General features: G+C 41.2%; 2 long non-coding RNA genes across 3 annotated transcripts; one reads left to right on the top strand and one right to left on the bottom strand.

The window, feature by feature from the left end:
• The first annotated feature begins 312 nt into the window (after positions 1-312).
• On the top strand, positions 313-16,470 carry LOC111248168 (uncharacterized). Of its 2 annotated transcripts, none has more exons than XR_002672427.2 (4): positions 313-687; positions 1,381-1,638; positions 8,715-8,901; positions 16,339-16,470. It is a non-coding gene; the product is annotated as an uncharacterized LOC111248168 (long non-coding RNA). The 2 variants fall into 2 exon arrangements; XR_015324117.1 differs by lacking the exon at positions 313-687 and adding an exon at positions 946-1,111.
• On the bottom strand, positions 16,274-20,189 carry LOC147756522 (uncharacterized). The gene is made up of 2 exons (XR_015324116.1): positions 19,886-20,189; positions 16,274-16,463 (listed from the first exon to the last, which is right to left on the bottom strand). It is a non-coding gene; the product is annotated as an uncharacterized LOC147756522 (long non-coding RNA).
• Positions 20,190-20,253: the final 64 nt, after the last annotated feature.

The raw sequence follows: 20,253 nt of genomic DNA on the forward strand, positions 1-20,253 counted from the left end.
ATTCCTTTGGCCTATCCACAATACTATATGTCATACTACGCATTGCTCGCCTCCATCGAGAGAATCAGGTGGCTTTTGCTCCTTGAATATCTAATGACAGAGCTGCGGAACTACTCCACTCCGGGCATAAAGAACTGTTCCGTCCAGGTCACAGTCATTAGCGTCCCCCGAGCTAATAAAGGAAAATCATCACATAGTTTTTTACGTGTATTCTATGCATCTATGAGCTTTGCGGTATGAATCACTGCTCATCATACAACGTGCAATATGAATTGTGGTGTGGTCTGCATCGTACCAGAGGGACAACGATGCCTTATTAAGGATAGCCTAAACCTGGTAGGCCCCGTACGATCAGCGCAAAGAACCATCAGAAATACTCACTGCCTACCCTCTCCTCGGTCATTAGCGCACGTCAGTCTAAATAGCTGTCAATACTTAGTACATTGGCTTCCCTTTCTTTATATAGGACAGCAGACAAACTTGGCGCGTAAAATCTACTCCAGTTCTGATCGATGCGATTTTCTCAATGCTGAGAAGAGTTAGTAATTGTGATTTTTAACCATGTTAACCTAGCGCAGCATTGACATTTACGACCGCCCTAATTTGTGACTGTATAGCACCTTATCACTGACAGGGAACGGCGTAGCATGGGTGGCTGATGAGTACCTCTTTGAAGGCACCTCCATGGTAAGCACAAACATGCGGCCATCGCTAGCACAAATTTGAACGTTGCTAAATTCGTACTATATCCCGTTGTTACCATGCTGTTTCGTAGACCTGCTGGAGAGATGCGTAGGTAAGCCCCACAGATCAAGAACTATCTACCTGATCATGAACCCGCTTTAAAGAAATACATCTCTGCCGGCTGTAGCATCATTGTCAAAACTAGTTCGCTACGCACATCTACATTATTCACTACTCTTCAGTCCGCGTACTCCATGATCGTCATCTGTTTGTTTTCGAAACTGAATTAACGTATCCATAGCCTTCTAAATGTTCTGTAATGTAATGGCAGTCCAGGGATCTGGCTAAATGTACATGTATACGACTAATGCTCCGCAAAACGTACATTCAAGGTGATCCAACGTTAACGATTGAACTGCTTTAAAAGGTTACTTTTCAATATATAATTCGTTCATATATGGCTAGACTTGTACTAAACATTTCGACTCTAACCTCCGGTACCGCCGCTTGGCGTTCGATGTATATAGAAGCTTCTTATTATGGGCAACGCGAGGCTATATTGCCAAAGCGTAGCTGAAGTCGAATGACGTTTGAATATAAGTTAGTGTTCCTGTTTTTTTTCCGTTTAGCTGCGATTGTACGCGTCTTGTTTTCTTACTGCTTTTTTTTTCCCCGTGTCTTTGATTTGGCCTGTAGACGATCGGGAAAGAACCACCATAGGCCACCCATGTCAAAATTGAATTTGCCGCACTCGATTAAACACGCAGACTTGGGCCTCGATAGAGAACTTCGTCCTGGATAGTTTCCTGACCTGTGTTTGACATATGCTATGACGTTTGTAAGCTGCTGTATAGACGCCCAACCGAAACTGTTTGACAAAGTGCTACATATGGCGCCTCTCTTGGCAAGACCTTCTCCACGTTGTCGCTCTTCATTACTAGCGAGATTAACAAGGTAATGACTTCCGTAGATACATGCTTTTATTTTAGGTTGTCTTCTTTATCTGATAATCTTCATCGCCGGACTATACTTCAGCAAACAATTCACAAGCGTATGGTTGAGCGCGTTATGGTGTAATAGAAGACATCTAGATATAGCAATATCAATATGTGTTGAAATGATAAAATTAAATGCTATAGAAAATTATTAGCAGTATTAAAAAATGGAGACCAAATACAATATTCAATAGAATTACAGAACAAATAAAAACATTTAGGTTTTTGTTGAAGGTATTTTTGAGGCAATATTCGTTCCATGAGAATTTCATGAATGTATATGAATAATTCTGCATAAAACACACGTAACATATTACGAAAAATAGAAGTTTAACTGCGCCAAGTCGGTAAATTTGTTGTACACCTTTACCTGAACGCATGCCTTCAAAAGAAAGCACAGTATTACCTCCTGCGATTGGCCGAAAATGAAGTATCTATTTTCATATGGAAATCGACTTCGTCTTGTGTACGTAATGCTTAGATATGTAACATAGAAAATTGTCCGAAGCTTGCAGAAGTTCCCGACTACAATTCCGCTGACGGGCGACATATGCTTATGATATTGCTAATCTATGATATCGACCGAACCGGGACACGTTACTGGTTTAGCTGTTCGCCTTTATTCGTTTCTAACTACCTAAGGCTACCCGTAGTATATTTAGCGTGTATGCCTACCGAGCGTGCCTGCACAATTAAGAACGCAATAGGATCTACGCAATGTATGAATCTCTAGCTTTTTACGAAATTCATAGGGCAAGAATGGCGTTCATTCACGAAGTAACTTTACGGCAATATTGTCTCCCATATTCTGGCCGGGATGTTTTAGAAGAACGTGATTTGGAAATAGAACGTACACTGATAAACAAAAGCCGACACGAACCAGGCCGAACCTAGTGCTAGGAGTAAGGTGCTAATAACAAGCCCATGACTCTGCTGACCAGAATATTGAAACAAAGATCTATAAATGGTCTGACGGGATTAAAGATGGCTACGGCAGTACGTTTTTAATTTCGCACTAAATAAGTGCAGGATATTATTATTTATCGATGATTCGCAATACTCATTCGCTCGCTGTGATCTCGACAAGCTTTACGAATGTTCGAGTGACTGTTTTGTGAATTTGATTTTATCTAAGCTATAATTTGTATTAACAGTGAAAGTACGATTTGTAAAAAAACATCAAAAAATCCAGTCCGATGTAGTTTGTCAAATAGGAATCTTTTGTGATCCGCGTTGCATTTTGCATATGGATGCTTACGCTATTCGGTGCGTGCACTAAACAGATGTACGCATGTTAACAACTGCCGATTGCAAGCGTACGATCAATGTTAACGAAACAGTGGCCCTGTTCTTTTCAATTGAAGACGGCACTTTTTTTGCAGTATCGTTACCCTCTATAAATCGTTCCATGTGGTTTGTTGGATCAATTTAATTTGAGCAATCTGTTGGTGAAAAGTCGGGAAATATTCATTCGGCTGGAACAAAACTGCGCGTATCGCACTTTTGGCTTCCCAATTACCTCCGTAAAAGAATGGCGGCATGCATGCAGCATGACTGCTGTTACGTACCTACGCACGTCTGTATGCACGCTCACCTGCGTAAACAATTGACAAGAACAATAGATCAGCGTGTGCTACTACTACTACCAGTCGCTGTGCGATTACGTGCAAAGCGCTTTGGTATTCCTTATCCATCTGGCACCTAAACATTGCTACCAGCCTTGACATAGCAAGCTGCATTGTTTAATCTTCGACCTGCGTCAGTAATGCATGCCTATAATAAGCCCTTATTATTGAGATCCCCGTTGTTAGATACCTATGCAGATCCAAATCATTTTAGCTAAACTCAATGGTATGGACAACAGGCCTTCTGCGACAAACTGTGCCGCCGATGTTTTCGTGCTGCTTTAAGGAGCTATTAGAATACGCAATTCAATACAAGTAGTCTGGGGAGGTCGGCGGAAAGCGTTTTCGCCGGGTTTTGTTATGGGGAAAGTGTCGCATCTGTATTCAAACCTTTCGGTCCTACCAGTTACATGAGGCAAACACCTTACCATCGCAGCACCATATAGATAAATAAAGTATTACAGAACCTATACTTCTTACAAAGTATACGACAACTGCCGTTACATAGTCTGTTACTATGTTGTATTGTTTACCGCCTGTGAGAAATGCAAGCAGCGCGATGACCTTTTACCAGTTCAGATATCATCAGACATAGCACACAACGGCGATCTATCTGTCTGCGTGCTTTCCTTGGAGGTTGAGAAAGCTGCCGTCCCGCATCATATAGCTTCGTGGTCATAGATACTGATCATGCTGTTCCATGTGTTAGCTAGTAGCATCCCGCGTAGCATTTTCTGAGCCAATGTACGTCTATCCGAAAATGTGGGATAAGTTACGCGTAGGATAGCCGCAGCAGTCCACTTCGGGCCGTGTATAATATATATATATATACTTCGTTGTTACGTCCTGCATTCCATTGGCCGGCCGGGTCACATCCTACTGATTACAACAACAATGGGCCCCTGGCCCCTTTCCCGTGGAAATGACCGTCGGTATCAAGCCGAAGCCTAGGACAACTTAGCCTGGACGGTCGAAAACAGGGAGTGGCACTGGGGCTTTCTCCCTGGCTTTGTCATGGAAGCGATCTACAGCAGAACGCTTTGACGCGTAGGGATGCCTATAGACGGCATCTGTCGGTGATGCTGTCCGAAAACGGCGAAGGGTGGGCCACTAGGGAATGGTGGTGTTCCTGCGAGATATCGATTAAGTCTAGACCGAAAGAATTAAGCTTAAAAGGCTAACAATGCACGCAATCTTTCCACTTGATGGACTGCTAAATACTGTTTCCTGCGCAGTCTAGAAGAGTTGCCCTATGAATCCTGTTCTCCTATCCTATCCTATGAATAACTGTTCATATCATTTATATGTTCTATAATTAATATTGTAATATTTGAACGTCTATCGATCTATGCAAGGATTCAGGGCACGGCAAACCTAATGTGCTATTGACCACAAATATGCTGTATGGTTGAGTTTTGCAGCACGTACTTGCAATTTCGTTCGTGTCTTTTATAAATAACTACAATGTTTTCCCTTGTATTTCATTAATTCAAAGCACTATGTCCTCGAATTCCTATTTCGAATTTGGCACAGAGTCTTCCGAGCGCCGACCAACTTTTACTCCTCCGCCTCAGGATTTTCCCCGCCAAACTTCAAATACTTGCGCAGGCAAAGCCAAAGTTGCACTTTTCGCTTGACTTGGTCGTCTGCGACAAACTACCGGTATAAGCTTCTCAGATGCTGGCTTTGCTCACTGAAGCACAGACGAACGCGCAGCATATCCTTTCTCTTTCTTCGTTGCGAACATGACGGGCAATGTGAGATTTTGGCCATTTTCGTCTTCTTTTTCAATACTCGAAACTCAACATCTCTGTAGATACCAATGCGTCCACGTGTGAATCTATAGATGCACGCGAGACTAGTGCAAAAAAGAAACTTTCACCGAAAGGGCTCGGCTAGGAATACGATAAACGTGCAGCTTAACCCAAAATGCGAGAAAGCTCTGCGTGCCTATACTGCGTAAGCACGTAATCAAAGTCTGATAGGTTTTACCTGTCAGAGAAAGCCTTTTTAAGCGCTAGCATCGCTTTGTAGCTAGCTTATGCTACTTCGCTTGCTCGTCGAGGATGTCTGTACATTTGTTTTCGGAGAGGGATAAGAAATCTATTTAATGAGTGAAATACATAACTGGGGTACATTTAGAACAGTTGAACACGCGAGATACTCGGTCTTACGAGGATCATCTATCCATTGTATAATGGTGGAACCTGTAGTCTGCGATCTGTGGCTATTTCAAGCCATCTGTCAATGCTATGCAGCCACAGGCTTAGATCAAATGTGCGTACACATTACTGATAGCATTTTGACTAGGTACGAGAAGATTTGAACAACGTTTAATCTTTATTCGAGAACAAATAAAGCTTTCGGTAGAACGTTCGCTTAAGTTGCAGTTTACATATCTATCGAAATAACTAACTGTAAGTTGGCTATTTGTTTGGTTAACTTACTTTTTCGATCTTCAACAGTTCGGCAATAAATATTTAGGTTATAGTAACATTAGATTATATTAACAGCATCATTGGATTGAGTCAAGCAACTCTGTTCCTATTCAATCTTTACATGCCTTACTAACTAGCCTTATATCCTCTATATATAGAGTTAACTGTGAATGTCGTTATAAACTGAAGATATACGCTGTTTCGCTTAATACACTATTGTCTCACACGGAGACAATAACTAAAAAGCTGAGTCCTGGAAAAGGTTCTGATTCGATGCACAAATATGCAATAGGCCTCGCTGCTATTGACCTGGTGGGTTTTGCCTGCAATTTTTGCTTCTTTTTGCTTACTAAGCTAAACAAATTCGTCCAAAAGAGAACCTAAATTCTTCCAATTACTTTGCTATATCGTGAAAATACTTAGGTATGCGGGCAGACTAACTAAAAAATATCTCATTGAAATATCCTACTATTATAGTATAGTCACGAATGGACATATCGTCGTATTTACGGATGCATCTTAGACACCAAGCGCGACCAAAGGGTAGCAGGCGTCTGCGAACGTTTTATTGGCAAAAGCAACAAATAATGATCGATGTGCCAAAAAATGACGATAAACGCTATTTTCGGTAGAGTATTTCAGACGTGTGACGAGGCACTTATTGATTTAACAAGCTGTTTGTTTAGACTTTCTAGGCGTAGAAATATTCTTTCCAAAATAATTAGAACAAGAAAAAAATCTTACGGCTCTTTATTGGTGCTTTAATCAGCGCCTGAGCACACATTAACACTACGAACCCCCCTGTTTCGATAGTCGAGCCATGGAGGATTCTCACACTTTCAGAGCGAACTCTGCGCTTCGCAGGAATAAACTGACACATTTGTCCGTACTAGAACTCATGCATAAGTGTAAAAACTTTATAGGGGTTCAATACGGTCATACCTCATAAATTATTTTAGTTGAATCACTTCGTTGTTGTTGTTGCACAAGTATAGTTTTGCCTATATATATTTTTTATCTAATAAAAGTCCTAAAATTGCGAAATTACAGCACAGGGGACACGTTATTCATTTTCATATAGATCTTGCTCTAGATATGAGTAGGCAATAAAAGCTTTGCGCACTGCTGTAAAGGCTTCATGCATAATAGCGAAGCTGATGCGTCGAGAATACTTTTTTTTTGTTTTTTTTTTTTCGAGAAAAGCTTTTTTTTCAACAAAAAAAGCTTTTGTTGCTAGCAGAGCATCACCTAAGGTATCGGACAACGTTTTCGAGATCTTACGTCAACAAACAACAAAGATGTTCACCCATGTAGATATGACTATTTGAGCGACATCTGAGTTCTAGCAAAGAAAAAGCATGGTAGCAACGATTAATGAGTCCGACTATTTTCATATGCTTTCGGTTGTTGGGGCTCGAAAAATAAATTGAAGGTAATGCTCGAAGCCGCCCTGAAAATGTGTTGTTTCTCTCTTACGCATTTTACCAACTCTAATAGCCTGTTATTAAGAGCTCAGATATTTCGACAGCCTTCTCCGCGAGGATAATTGTACCCGTAATAAAAAATTCTAGTGTATTATATACTAGTTGTCGGCCCTGTGCAAACTACAGCTATAAATTTAGCACTCTGTTACTACCACTAACATCCAGTTCTGCGTAATCAACACACTGAATTTGCCCTTGATTACGAATATTCCACTTGTATGGTGCCATAGCAGATATAATCAACGATAAAATAGCGTGCACTGCAACTTATTTCTACGGGACGGAACGGAAGTTGATGCAGTTTTATTGTATCGTATCGTATCGTATCATTCAACTTATATTCGCTCTGTGGGTCGCTATGCCATTTGTCAACAGCCTACAAACCCTCTCATACCCGTCAAACACAGCATATCTGTTAATTTAAGATGATTCTAGTCAGCTTGGATAATAACCAGCATTGGAGAACTGAATCAAAACGGAAAGGCAGGAGATAATGGTAGAAACAATATATCGTTAAGGCATTATGTATGGACAGTTGTAGCGTTGAACGTGTTTTGCGCTTGAAAAAGGCCTATCCGAATATCAGGATTGTTTCTGAGTTATTGCTCGGATATTCCGTTCTCCGGATTGACGTGTTGCGTCACTGAATGGCGTTCGCCATTTCCGCATTTTCACGAATAGCAGCAGGCCTGAATTAGTCTTTCCGTCATGTCGGACGCGATGCTGCGTAGAATCGTTCTCGACGCCTATATAGCGTATTATAAAATTGTACTTGTAAGACAGGTTCTTCGAAGCAACTTGATTAACGCATTTTCAACGGATGAATAGAAAGAAGGACATGCTGACAACAGCTCGGCCGAGCGTGCCTAAAATATCCATACGCAAGATGATCTTTTCAACCTGTTGTTAGGCGGTCTGCTTAGAGGACTCCAAATTCCTTGAAGTTTTATTAGCTAGTTTTGCGATTGACGTTAAATATTTCGGTCAAATGTATTGAATAGAATAAACAATAATAGTTGTATAACTAGAATATACACATGGTAAGGCAAAAATCTCTTTGGTTCGAACGAGCAAACGGTTCGAGAGTGTTTCATATTTGATCAGGTCACAGGAGGCAACAAAGATAGAATCTTATTATAACATTGTCACCCCCATATCATTTCTCCCGCAAATGCTATATGACAATACAATAACATTAGCATGCATTGCATCCAGGATGCATTTAATTATATTCCTTGTACTATATATATTTATAAAATAGCTGAATAGGAACATATAAATGGTATAAGGATTCCTTTGCTGAGTGTCAACTGTGTTGACCATTTTAGATTTTTTTTATTGCTTCTCCAACTGTCAAAAGATTGCCTCTGTATATATATACGTATAACGAAGGTACTCTAGGTCACTACTTAGCTACATGGTCAAGTCGAGATCGTTGACGATTCGATTGGTGTACTAATTTCGTTATTGTATGAAATGTTTCCTAAGGGTTTCAGTTAGCGTTCTCATAGCACTCTCTGGAGAGACGTACCGAGCATCACCGACTTGTTATATATCAAGCCACTCCGTAAGGCGGCAGCTGGTAATTGGGTTGAGCTTCCTGTGATGCGAAGCGAAATGTGGTCCGTCCGTGTGCCAAAGGTAACAAATCTGTCTTACAACGTCGGGGCTTCGGGTAAGTATGAGTTCCTCATGAGCATTTTATTGGTTTATTGAGATATACATCTCGAATAGATAAACAAGACAATGCATGCACTAAAGACACTGCTAGAGTGAATTGACTAAGCTATCAAACATCCTTCTTCATCTGTCGGATTCGACAGCCATCGACAGGCTAGCTATCTAAACCTGCAACTAGGTAGCAAAGGTAAAATCAACAAAGCAAAAAACGCTAGGACCCTCCTCAACACGGTCCTAAAAAGGTGAGAAGAAGGCTATTGAACATTGGCGGCTGAGCTAATAGGTCTTTTTGGCTCACCAATATGGCTCGAACTAGTTACATCAGAAAAATAGGATTCATAAAATGATGAAAATGCTGTGAACTATGGCTATGCGAGTCCTTTAAGCCTATGGAACAGTCGGCACGTCGGCGACCCTAATCCTAGTTAGAGCTTTGTCGTAGGATGTGAAAGCTAAGTAAGGCGAAGACTCCGGAAAGCAGGACCGAAAGGAGTAAAAAAAAACGAGAAGCCACAGCTCTGATAATAAAACAAGCAGAGCGAGCGGCCACTCAAGCGAACGAGTCCAGGGCCGGACCTAAAGATCTTATACTGAAGATTACGATATGGTTATACTATCTTGGGCACTAGGTAGGCCACTCAAATTCTGCCAGAGCGCAGCGACTTCTAATCAGTTCTACGCAGATTGGGTTTCGCCTGACACGTGCGTTCACTGCCACTAGCGCGGATGCTCTTCGCATGGTGTTAGTATGTCATGGGTTGGAAGATGCAAGATACATCGGTAGAATGAAGGCTTAAACGGGGCGGTAACCTGAAGGTGACTCCAAAACCAAGGCCCGCGGGATATGCCAAACGATAGGTTAAAACTGCTAAATTCATTTGCGACACAACAGGCAGATAGGCCATTTTTGGGCTTCGGCAGCCTTCGAGGGTTTCAGAAAGAAAGAAAGAAAGAACGGCTAAGCCAACTAAGAAGGGCCAGAGAGCTGCAAACAGACAATGCTACAACTAGAATAGGCTCATAGATGTAAGGATACAGCTCGTCTAGTGTGGTAGAGAACACAGAGTGACCCCGGCTATTTGATCCGACATGCATCTACCATGTCTCCTGTTGACGCGTAGTACTGGAAACCAGAGATCTGGGTCGACAGTGGTTGAACTTTATTCTAAAGGCCCGCAATACTAGTCTACGTAAATTGAGAAAACCGTCAATCTCGAGAAAAAAATAAAACGATGTGAAATTAGATTGCCACTAACAACACACAATAGCATACCAAATCCGATGTTAGCGTGAAACAGAAACTAATAATTATTAGTCATTGATGGACCCCTTTCGAACTTCCATAGGAACTGCGCGTCAAAGCTTCCATTTTGGGATAGAGAACACTACAATAGTCGTTAGAAGATCATCACGACTCTGCACGCTGAGATTTTCATCGAGTAAATCTCAGCGTGCAGAGTCGTGCTCGAATCTATACCGGAATAACTAGAACTGGTTATACAATTTAAGGTTAGGTATCAACTCTTTCCTTACGAGTCTTCTATTCGAACTCGTCACCGTCGCACCAGGCACATTCAGGGTATTGGTAGGGCTTCATTTAGTCAAATACAATGGAGGTAACCATTATGAGCACCAAGAAAGCGTTTGCTGTAGGCGGCCCCGCAAGTCTTAACCCTTTCGCTATAGCTCTAAATCATCTCTTAAATCTCATTCCTTAAAAAGGGCAATATGTGTCTAAAGCTAGTTCTGTATTGAAGCCCATTCCGAAATTATAGGTAGACAGATATGCATCTGGACGCTGCTTGGGGCCGTAGGTGAAGAGCAAAAGGCCTAAATATACTCTACCGAAGAGCGACATCCCGCTACTATACAAAACACTATTCCATTTATTCGTACATTATTGCAAACACGTAGGATATCGTCGTGAAATTAAGACAGTTCGCCAATGGTCATTTGACGAAAAAAGGCGTTTATTTTTTTCTTGATTTCACTAACTTCCCAGACCTAAAGACGTTGACGGTTTTCCCGTCAGCTGGATACTTTTTTCTATATGTCCTTTTTATACTGACGGCTGAGATCTGCCTGCGAATTTCCTTTTATTACCCTGTGGGAATTTTGCTACGCAACCTATTTTTATGCTAATTTTTTTCTAATACGGGTTAAGTATATGTTCAACCTGGGCCTGTCAGGGTGAATCCCATGCCGCTAAGTCGTTATAGAACAAAGCCTTAGTTCTGCTTGAAAGAGAATTTGTGGTACAAAATAGTACTTTCGCAAATAGTTGATACTGACTTGTTTCTCTGGTGAAAATATGAATCTATTAAACAGCATATGCCGTCCACAATGATATTTAAGAAGGCAACATCAGTAGAACTCAAAGCGCTTTACCACATACTTCGCGTTCGGCTGAACTGTTCCGTTAAATACTGAAAGCTAAATTCTAATAAAAATAAGCCATTGTACGATGAACTGGAAAGTCCGATTAATAACAAAAATAATAGGAACATTATTAGAAACGTATGGTGCCTTATAATAATTTTGTTAATCAATAATTGTTTGTCCATTGAAGGATAATTAGAGCAATTGGCCGAAATATTCAGTATCACACTCGATTTATAAATTGAACACTCTCATAGATTGCCGTCAAAAAGGTTCTTTGGATAGTTCTTTTCAAATCTATGCATTTCTATAATGCAATGAGGTGAACGGCCACAATGAAACACCCACCAAAAGTATCGCAATTTGACCGTCGATCCATTGATATATAGGGGTCCTGAATAATTCTGCCTGTACGGACGAGGGGAAACCGTGCCTGAACAGTAACTATTCTAGGTTTTGTTGATTTCGAATTATCCAAATAATTATGATGACTGATTTATGCAGGAGGATATTTGCCTGTATACTCATGTTTGATGGTGTCAAGACTAATTTTGTTCTAATTAGGACCGAGGCTAAATACATGGCCAGGTTATAATGTCTGGGCGAGAGCGTCCAGAAGTAATTAGTTGGAATCTTGCTACGGCACGAGACGAAACAGACCCGACTCAATAATAGAAAAGTCGAAAGCTGATTCGGTGGTAGGAATGCGTGGATAGGACGTGCGCTCTCCAAGATGAATAGGTAGTGAAGCTGTCGGACCAGCACTTTTTCCATGCCACCTTTTCAGCAGTGGCCTCGCGTCTGCGTTAGTGAAATCGGTTAGGTTCTGCTGACGAGGCACGTAGGCAGACAGTCGAGTTCAGATAGACAAACTTCTACGTCGTTTCCTCTTGAGTCGATTTCAATGGAAGTTTCACTGCTTCAGCTACAGCTACAGCGACCGTTGCAGTTGGGATTTTTCGATGGCCCTGAGCTAACAGCTGCTTCGGCTTATACAGTGCTAAAGCTTAGAACTTCAAGCTGGTGACTGACAAGACCAGACGAGACGATCAGTCGATGTCGCGATTATTTGAGTAATTCGTTACATATTGCGAGACTGTTTAGGTTAGGTGGCTGACTGTAATAATTGCAGCAAGGAAATAGGAGGGCTCGTTAGGACTTCCCAGCTGGCATCTGGAATTTTCACGCTTTCTGATGCCTTTTGGTTTATACAATGAATAAATAGAGTTCTAAAAAAAAGAGCATGGACACTGAACTAAGCAAAGACTCGGGATTTCTATATGTACCTAAATATTTCGAGTTATACAAACCGTAATGCCATTAAGCGCTCAGAGGGCCGATTTTTAGTATGACACGAAAGGTACCCATGCCCGGATTCGAACCTAGACTACCACGTATTCCTCTGCTTTAGTAGCCAAACACGCAGCCCACTACGCGAGCACAAACGCTCCACGTGGTTCTACTAGCGCGTTAAATTACCCCTTCACCTAAATCTTCGGAAAGCTTTAATATATATATATTTTTTTTCGTTGATGCTACGAAACTAATGAGCGGCAAATTGAATCCAGCTTTAGATTTAAAACGTGTGCCCCATCCTCAGTATGTGACGTATAAGACTAGTAATGACTAGTACGAGCTGTATTACGACAAAACTACGATTTTATCTCCATTCTCAATTTAAGTGCAAATGTGTGCACAAAATAAGTGCAAAAAAAAAGTGTAATTCGCTGGCGCCTGGATAGCAGTGTCGAATATTACCGACAGATTATAATAGTTAATAATTACTATTACTATAAGAAAATTCCCTTTGGGCGTCAGGTCGACAAGGGAGCCACACTGTCGCTTATCGGAACTTCTTTGCTTTGACAAGTAAACAAGCTCACCTCTGAGATATAAACCGTTATAAACTGAAAACTTCATCGTCCACAAATAGTCGTAAAGTAACTTGTGAGGTAACCTATAACCATCAGCGATGTTTCGTCTCGCGTGTATATATCGACCCTGTCGGTCGTCTTTAGCTGTTCGTATCATATAGCGTGCTTACTATGCTTGGATAAATCAGTCACAGTAATAACAACCCTTATTGTTTTCAAGGGACATCAATTCACCGATAAAAAAAAACAATTATTATTTGTAGATCATTGTCAGGGGTGGCCTACAACTAGCAGGAAAGCTTTCTAAATGCTGAGGTTTCATTGTTATCACTATACTTAAACACGCAGAGCATTACTAAATCCGTACTGAATTGTATTTCTAGTTTTGTCAGCACATACTGAGGTGTGAGGGTACAGGGAATATTTTAAGTCGCAATGGAGAACTTACGAACGTTATTGATGATAACCTGTTTTAAACAGGTGAACCCGGCCAGGAGCTAAGTCAGATACATGGGATATAACTTGCCGTCTCTACGGCAATCACGATAGCATCGCTCAAAAATGGTGTGACGGAGCATCGAGCGGCAAACCCATCAATGGGTATCAGTGATCAATGTACTACGAGAAGTTTATAAGCAAATCACCCTATACCGTTCCAGTCAAAAGAGATAACGATTTATATTTCCGAGCAAAAGGAAAGTGTCATTGAAAAGACAGTATTGACCGAACAGGACAATTTAGGCTGTAACGCATGCGAACGTATAGTGGCTGTGATGTCTCCAGAAGAAGGCCTTTTTTTCTATCCTAGATCTGTTAATCTTCCGCGGGAAATACGTATGCGTCAACCTTATTGAATATGGCGGGTAGACGTTATCGCTAAAAATGCGCTCATGACAGCAAAGTACGCATCATGACGAACGGGGCCGTTATGACTCTAGGACGCCTTCGACGGCGTCGGACGCCGAAATTTGTATAATTCAGCTGCGCGTTTAAGCGACAATTTCACAATTTGCTAAAAGGTCGTGACGAGATCCGGGTAGCACGATGTGGAATTAATTTCATTGGATGCTGAGGATAGAGGTCGCGGGATGAAGACGTCTCGCCGGATAAACATGATCGATTTGTAACAGATCACATACTATAGTAAGTTCGCACGGAACAACATAGAACCTATCAAAGATCTCTATCAAATTCCAAATTCTGTTTCAAATCCACGTGCCTTAAAATTTGGGCTTGCGTAGGAAGCTTAGGCCTTAACAGGCTATGCTATACGTTGCATAAGCACGTTTAGGCATCCCCTGGTTAATTGCTCAGTCGTCTCTACAGTTAATCTATAGCCCTAGAGAAACCCAAGATCACTGTACGGCATAGGTAGCCGCAGTATTGCAGCTCAAGCAAAAAGTCAACCTCATCAACCGTTGGTCATCGGAGACAACCTATCTTGCACGCCGACGGGTCGTTGCGTAATGGCTGACAAGAGACAGCTATTCAACTTTTCAGCCATTTAACCCAAATGGCCACCTACCTAAGATGAATTTGGGTTTAGCGCGTGTCTTGAACGAGCGTCGAAACACGTGCACCCGCATACACGTAAACCAACCTAGGGATCGTTGAAACACTTTGGCATCAACGAATGCCATGGAATTGCATCGGTGCCTTGAGCTGACAGAAACAATAGCGTCGCTTTCTTTTCCATGGTGCTCATTCGAGAGTGTAGATAGGGAGAAATGGCGAAACTCAACTTTTCTGCCAAATATATTTCACTGTAAGGATACCTGGTTTGTGCAGCCTAATATAATTACTCTTGCACAAACTACATATGTACAGCATGCAGTGCAGACGGTTGAGTAGGGAGTACCTGACAGCGACCAAAATGAAGATCTAAGAAGAACCAACGCTTAACTGATTACAACGACCGATATAGAAATGGGTGCAATACACAGCTACTGTGGCGATCAAGAAAGCCTGATCACCGCGGTAACCTACGTCAATTTAATTGAATTATAATAATGCGTTATTGTTACCGTAATGAATATATATTAGTTGAGTAAAAAACTGAACCCGCCATAATGTATACCTGTGATAGAAGACAGTTTTTTTTTTATGTCTCACGCAATTTATATCGAAGGAACAAACGTAAAATTAACTGACGAAGCTTTCGAAAAGCTCATAGTGCGCCTGTATAACAATAAAAAGTCATTGAGCCAAACGCAGGGATATCATTTATGACGGCGTCGGCAGCACAAGAGGTAAGGTGTACTATCAGAAATCGAAAGCTCTGTGAATCGCCGAGTCGTTGGCAACGAACGGCTTATACTTCCCACAAACATGGCACAGCGTGCTTTCCCAATGGAAGGAACGATCTCGATCACTTGACCCAGATTAAAGTCTGAGGCACTATGGAAAAATGAAACGAGGAACTGAAATTTTTCTACAGACATTAACTTCCATGATCTTAAAATAGGACCGTATGGCCTTGAGGGAAGCTTCTGAGACTTTCGTGTGCAGAATTTGACGTTCAGCAATCTATTTGACTTTCTCACGAATACCCAAAGCTTAATTCAAGCCAATCGATCATTATGGCTCGATCCGTTCAAGGCTTTGCGGTCTCGTATGCCTCCATCCTTGACAATTTTCACGAACTTCTTGTCTTGCATGGTTAAAACTTGAAGTGGCTAATATCCTCGCTACTTTGCCGATGCTTCCCTTGTTGAAAGCGAATAATCACATTATCGCAAAAGCTTGTCTTGTATTTACCGTAATGACATTCGCTACATTAATTTTCCGAAAATTTCGTCAGTTGCTTTGCCCCTTTTTTTGAAATTTGCGCGCTCTGGAATACCAAGAAATGCACTAACACTGCGACAATCAACCACCCAGCCGCTGTTTACGTAAGATCTCTACATATGTAATTGGGTCATTATGTTGTGTGTATTGTAGAAAAAGAAATGGGCCCTCTAAATAATTCCGCTGTCTATCTTAAATCAGTGTTTAATTAGTTCTTTTTTTTACTGAATTAAATACACAACAATCGCTTATTTGAAATGTCATATTAATCAACTGGTGCCTGTTATATCCATTTAGGCGAATTAATCTGAAGTAATAGGCAAGTAGAAGATTTGGTAGCCATTGTAATTTTATTTTCAGCATTTCGTACCAATGTCTGAATCGGTCTGCAGGTAACGAACGTCAGGGCAAACTGGATAGCTTAATCGGATGAACGCAGCCACGCTGGTGAAAGGGCGATCTCTGTCTGACCCGTAGATTAAGGAAGAGTGTTTACATCGCGGATTAAAGCTCTTAACTGGAAGTTCCACGATATGATAAGACAGTCAATAATATCGTAGGAAGGTTCGTGTGTAAGATTTTGTTAGAGCATTGTAAATATTCCGTCTAACTGTGTCAGATATATATGTATATAGGAAATAGTGTGATGAAATCAAAGTATCTTTGCCGAAGCTACAGGACCTTTACCAAAATATTATGCTAAGATGTAAACCTAAAGTAAGCAGCTTTTGAGAAATTCAATGATGCTGTTGAAACCGCATTATGTGAGATAGTACTAGAATTTGGCTACAACTGTTATTTCTAGGGGCTTTATTATGATAGCTCTCCGTCTATAGGATTTTCTACTCTTCTCTCTATAATCTTAACTATATGTAGAGCACGAAAGTGGTCCTTTTCCCGTGTTCTATTTACTTTTGTCTCGTTTACACTTTCATCTTGGGCCAATTCTGAAGCTACGAAACCCATCGTTCAACGTGCGTAAGATAAGCGACTACGTGCGTGATACATGAATATCATAGCGTGGATGTACGTTAAGTCGATTTATGTTCACGAATATCACGTGTTGCAGCCCCAACGGCTGAAAACCTCGACCAAAACGGATATCCGTAAGGATGTAGATTTTTTGGACAAACTGATAGCATACGAGGGCAAACGATCATAACCAAAAATTCCGACCCAATTACCGACTACTTGTTCCTCGTTAATCAATGACGAGTAATCACTTGATTAACGCCATCACTATGAAGCTGTAAACCCGTTCTGTTGCTGTATATGAATAATTATAAGCCTACTTTTTCGACGAACTGCACATGAAAAAGCACAATAGTATTTTTGACCCGCCCTCCCCTACTAGCTGTAAAGGAGTACTGTGAACCCCCAATATACCCCCAATGAAAATATTCCATTCGGATACTGAAAGTATAACTGTCGCTTCTATCGAGTGATCACAGTACACGAAGGCATCCTGTCAACCGTAAAGCTGCGATTTTTGAGATATTAAAAATTTTCTCCGATGTATTACGTGCCTTGAGTGATCAAAAGCAGAACGAGTAAATGGTTACACTTACAGACACTTCCTCACCGACCCAAGTGCATCCAAGCTTCTAATGGGTGAGACGTCTGAAACAAAGTTAATTAATGAACTCCCCAAAAGACAAGTCTCTTCATTAATTTTAGGCTTGAAAACGCTTCCCTACCACGAATAATCCACTATTCAGTTTTGAATTTGTGTGCCTTTGTTGCAGAGCATGAAAACTTAATTATGATAAGTAACTTACTATTACCATAACAGCAACCTTGTTATATCCGACCACTCTGATTCGAAGACAGCGAGCAAACGTGGAAAACACGCGTGCTCAAGCGGCTCGTTTCGAGCTCAGCGAGATAGTACTGTGTTTTTCCTCCAGGTCAAATTCCCCTTAAGCGCTGCTTCAGACGGCTGGCCCTCAGCAGAAGACGAATTGCGTCTACGGCTGATTTCGAATCTAGAGCGCCTCACGTGTCTTTTTTTAAGTTTAGTGAAAAGATGATTATTACTACGGACTGGCATACGGCAACAGAGCTGGTCTATTTTCTAGTGATTGCAAATTATTAGTACAGACAAATGTATATTAGAAAGGAAGGTTGATATTGTAGCATTTGGAGAGTGTAGAGATATTGTAAATGGACGGTATCGCGCCCTGACCCATGTTTGCTGCACCGAAGGTAGGTATATGTTGACCGAATTAAATAATATTGGTCCCACTTGATCAAGTGCAGTGTATTTAACCAAAGGGATTGACGAATATAGGCGTTATACAGTAACTGATGGTCATATACTAACGTTTCCAGTAACCCGACCGAAAATGTTAAGCTATTACTTACTAACAACGTGCGTATAGATTCTCAACTTTTCTAGGATTCATCTTGAGTATAAACCGTACTTATCCGTACCATAGATGTTTTGCATTTCATTCAACCGTTATAATTGAACTAAGCTGGGTACGAAGACTTCAAACAAGCAAATGATACCTCCAGAGGGCCCAAACACGATCCTATAGCAAGTACATGTCTACGCTGAAAAGCGTGGAGGTTTCCTGATTATGCCGATCCACACGGTACATGAATGCACTCACCGCCTCGCTCGCGGCCGTCGTCTGATACTGTTTGTCTTAGATCTAGCTAGTGCACACATCTCAAAGATGCGGCTTGTAGCAGCGACATTTGCTGCCATTGTTTCTAAAAGGACAAAGTGAGGCCACGTCAACAGGCATCAAGCCAAAATTTGAGCAAAAAGGAAAAAAAGAAGAGCACACTTTTTCACTGAAAAAGTAAAACCTTCGAGTACGTGATCGCAACCGACGCTTAGGAAGACGATCCGCCACAGGTCGGGTTTAAGGTGATAGTTATTGATCGCGTAGAACAGCTTCACAATATCTGTCAGCCAGTATCTTTGGTATTATGCAACACGGCCTCCCTATGAAGGATCGATATGTCAAGGTGTGTGCCGTTTTTTAAGACAACGCATCCCTTTTGTCTATTGAAGTGCCTAGTCTCATTGATCGGGGCAGCCAGTGAGAAGATTGTATACTTATTTACTCATTAAGAGGCCGGCTTACATTTTCAAATGTGCTCTGCTCTCTGTTGAGGTCCTGCCATAGTTATTCCTTCAAGATGTCCATTTGTGGACCATAACAGAGGTTCCTAATATTTTGTTCTCTCTCGCTATACTATATTTGATTAATCGTTAGCCAGCCGTCTAGCATGTTCATCAACCTTCAGATTGCTTTGATGTTTCAACTGTATATACTAACAAAAGAAGATTAGAATTGCTTGAGGGAGCGATAACTTAACTTTTGCCAATCAGAGCTATCCTGGACAGAGCTGTTGTTGATAGTAGTCGTACAGAGCAGAAGAGAACTAAGCCTCGATTGTAAACAAGCTAGATTCGAAGGCCAAAAAATAAGCGAAATTAATGCTTATGTACGTAGAGGTTTTTTTAAGGGTTACTTTGGAAACTTGAAAGTTTAAAAAGGTGACTCGAGAAATGGAGTTTGTTTCTGTTAAGCTGCCATCGATTGTTGCGCCACCGATGATTCAGCTGTTTCACTTCACACGTGCCTTGTTGCATAGAATCAAGAACTGAACGTGTCACTCGCTTTAGCCAATACATAGTTTTGCATTATCCTTAATTTGGGTACGTTCAATTAAAATAGTAGCTAACTATATAGCTACTTAATTGATAGGTGGGTAATGTCTCATTGAATAAATAGACGCGATACTGGTGCTATTCCAGAGAAGCTCATTAATGTCAGTAGCTTTTTTCACTCAAATAACTTAATTGGTTGAATGCTCGTATTGTAGTGCGATAAAGGCAACACAATGTGTGAACACTTCTTTAGATAAAAAAAGAATCAAGTTAGTTTACTTCCAACGAGCTAAATTGACCACCGCTTTTACCTTTGTTTTGGCCTCGGTCTTCTGATTGGCCACAGCTGAAATTTAGATCGAGAATATTCTGTTCTGTTTGGAACAAGACACGAAATCGAATGAACGCGAACACTAAGCACGAATGAAGCTAAAACGGAGCCGCAACGACAACTGAAGGAGGCAAAACGATATAGGATCGAGGCGCCACTGTTCCGGCGATATCGCCGACGCTTACCACCGAATCCGACGACACTTCGTTACTAGGGTAGCTTTGAATCAACGACTTAAATGGCAACAGCAAGGATCACTGCTATAAGTGACTCGATTGATCGACTGTTCCCATGCGCCCGTTTAGCTTGTCACTTCCAAATTATCGTCGCGGTTGCATCAGACCACTA

This window comes from Varroa destructor, unplaced genomic scaffold (assembly GCF_002443255.2).
Source record: "Varroa destructor unplaced genomic scaffold, Vdes_3.0 BEIS01000003.1, whole genome shotgun sequence".
In the NCBI taxonomy this organism is placed as follows: domain Eukaryota; kingdom Metazoa; phylum Arthropoda; class Arachnida; order Mesostigmata; family Varroidae; genus Varroa; species Varroa destructor.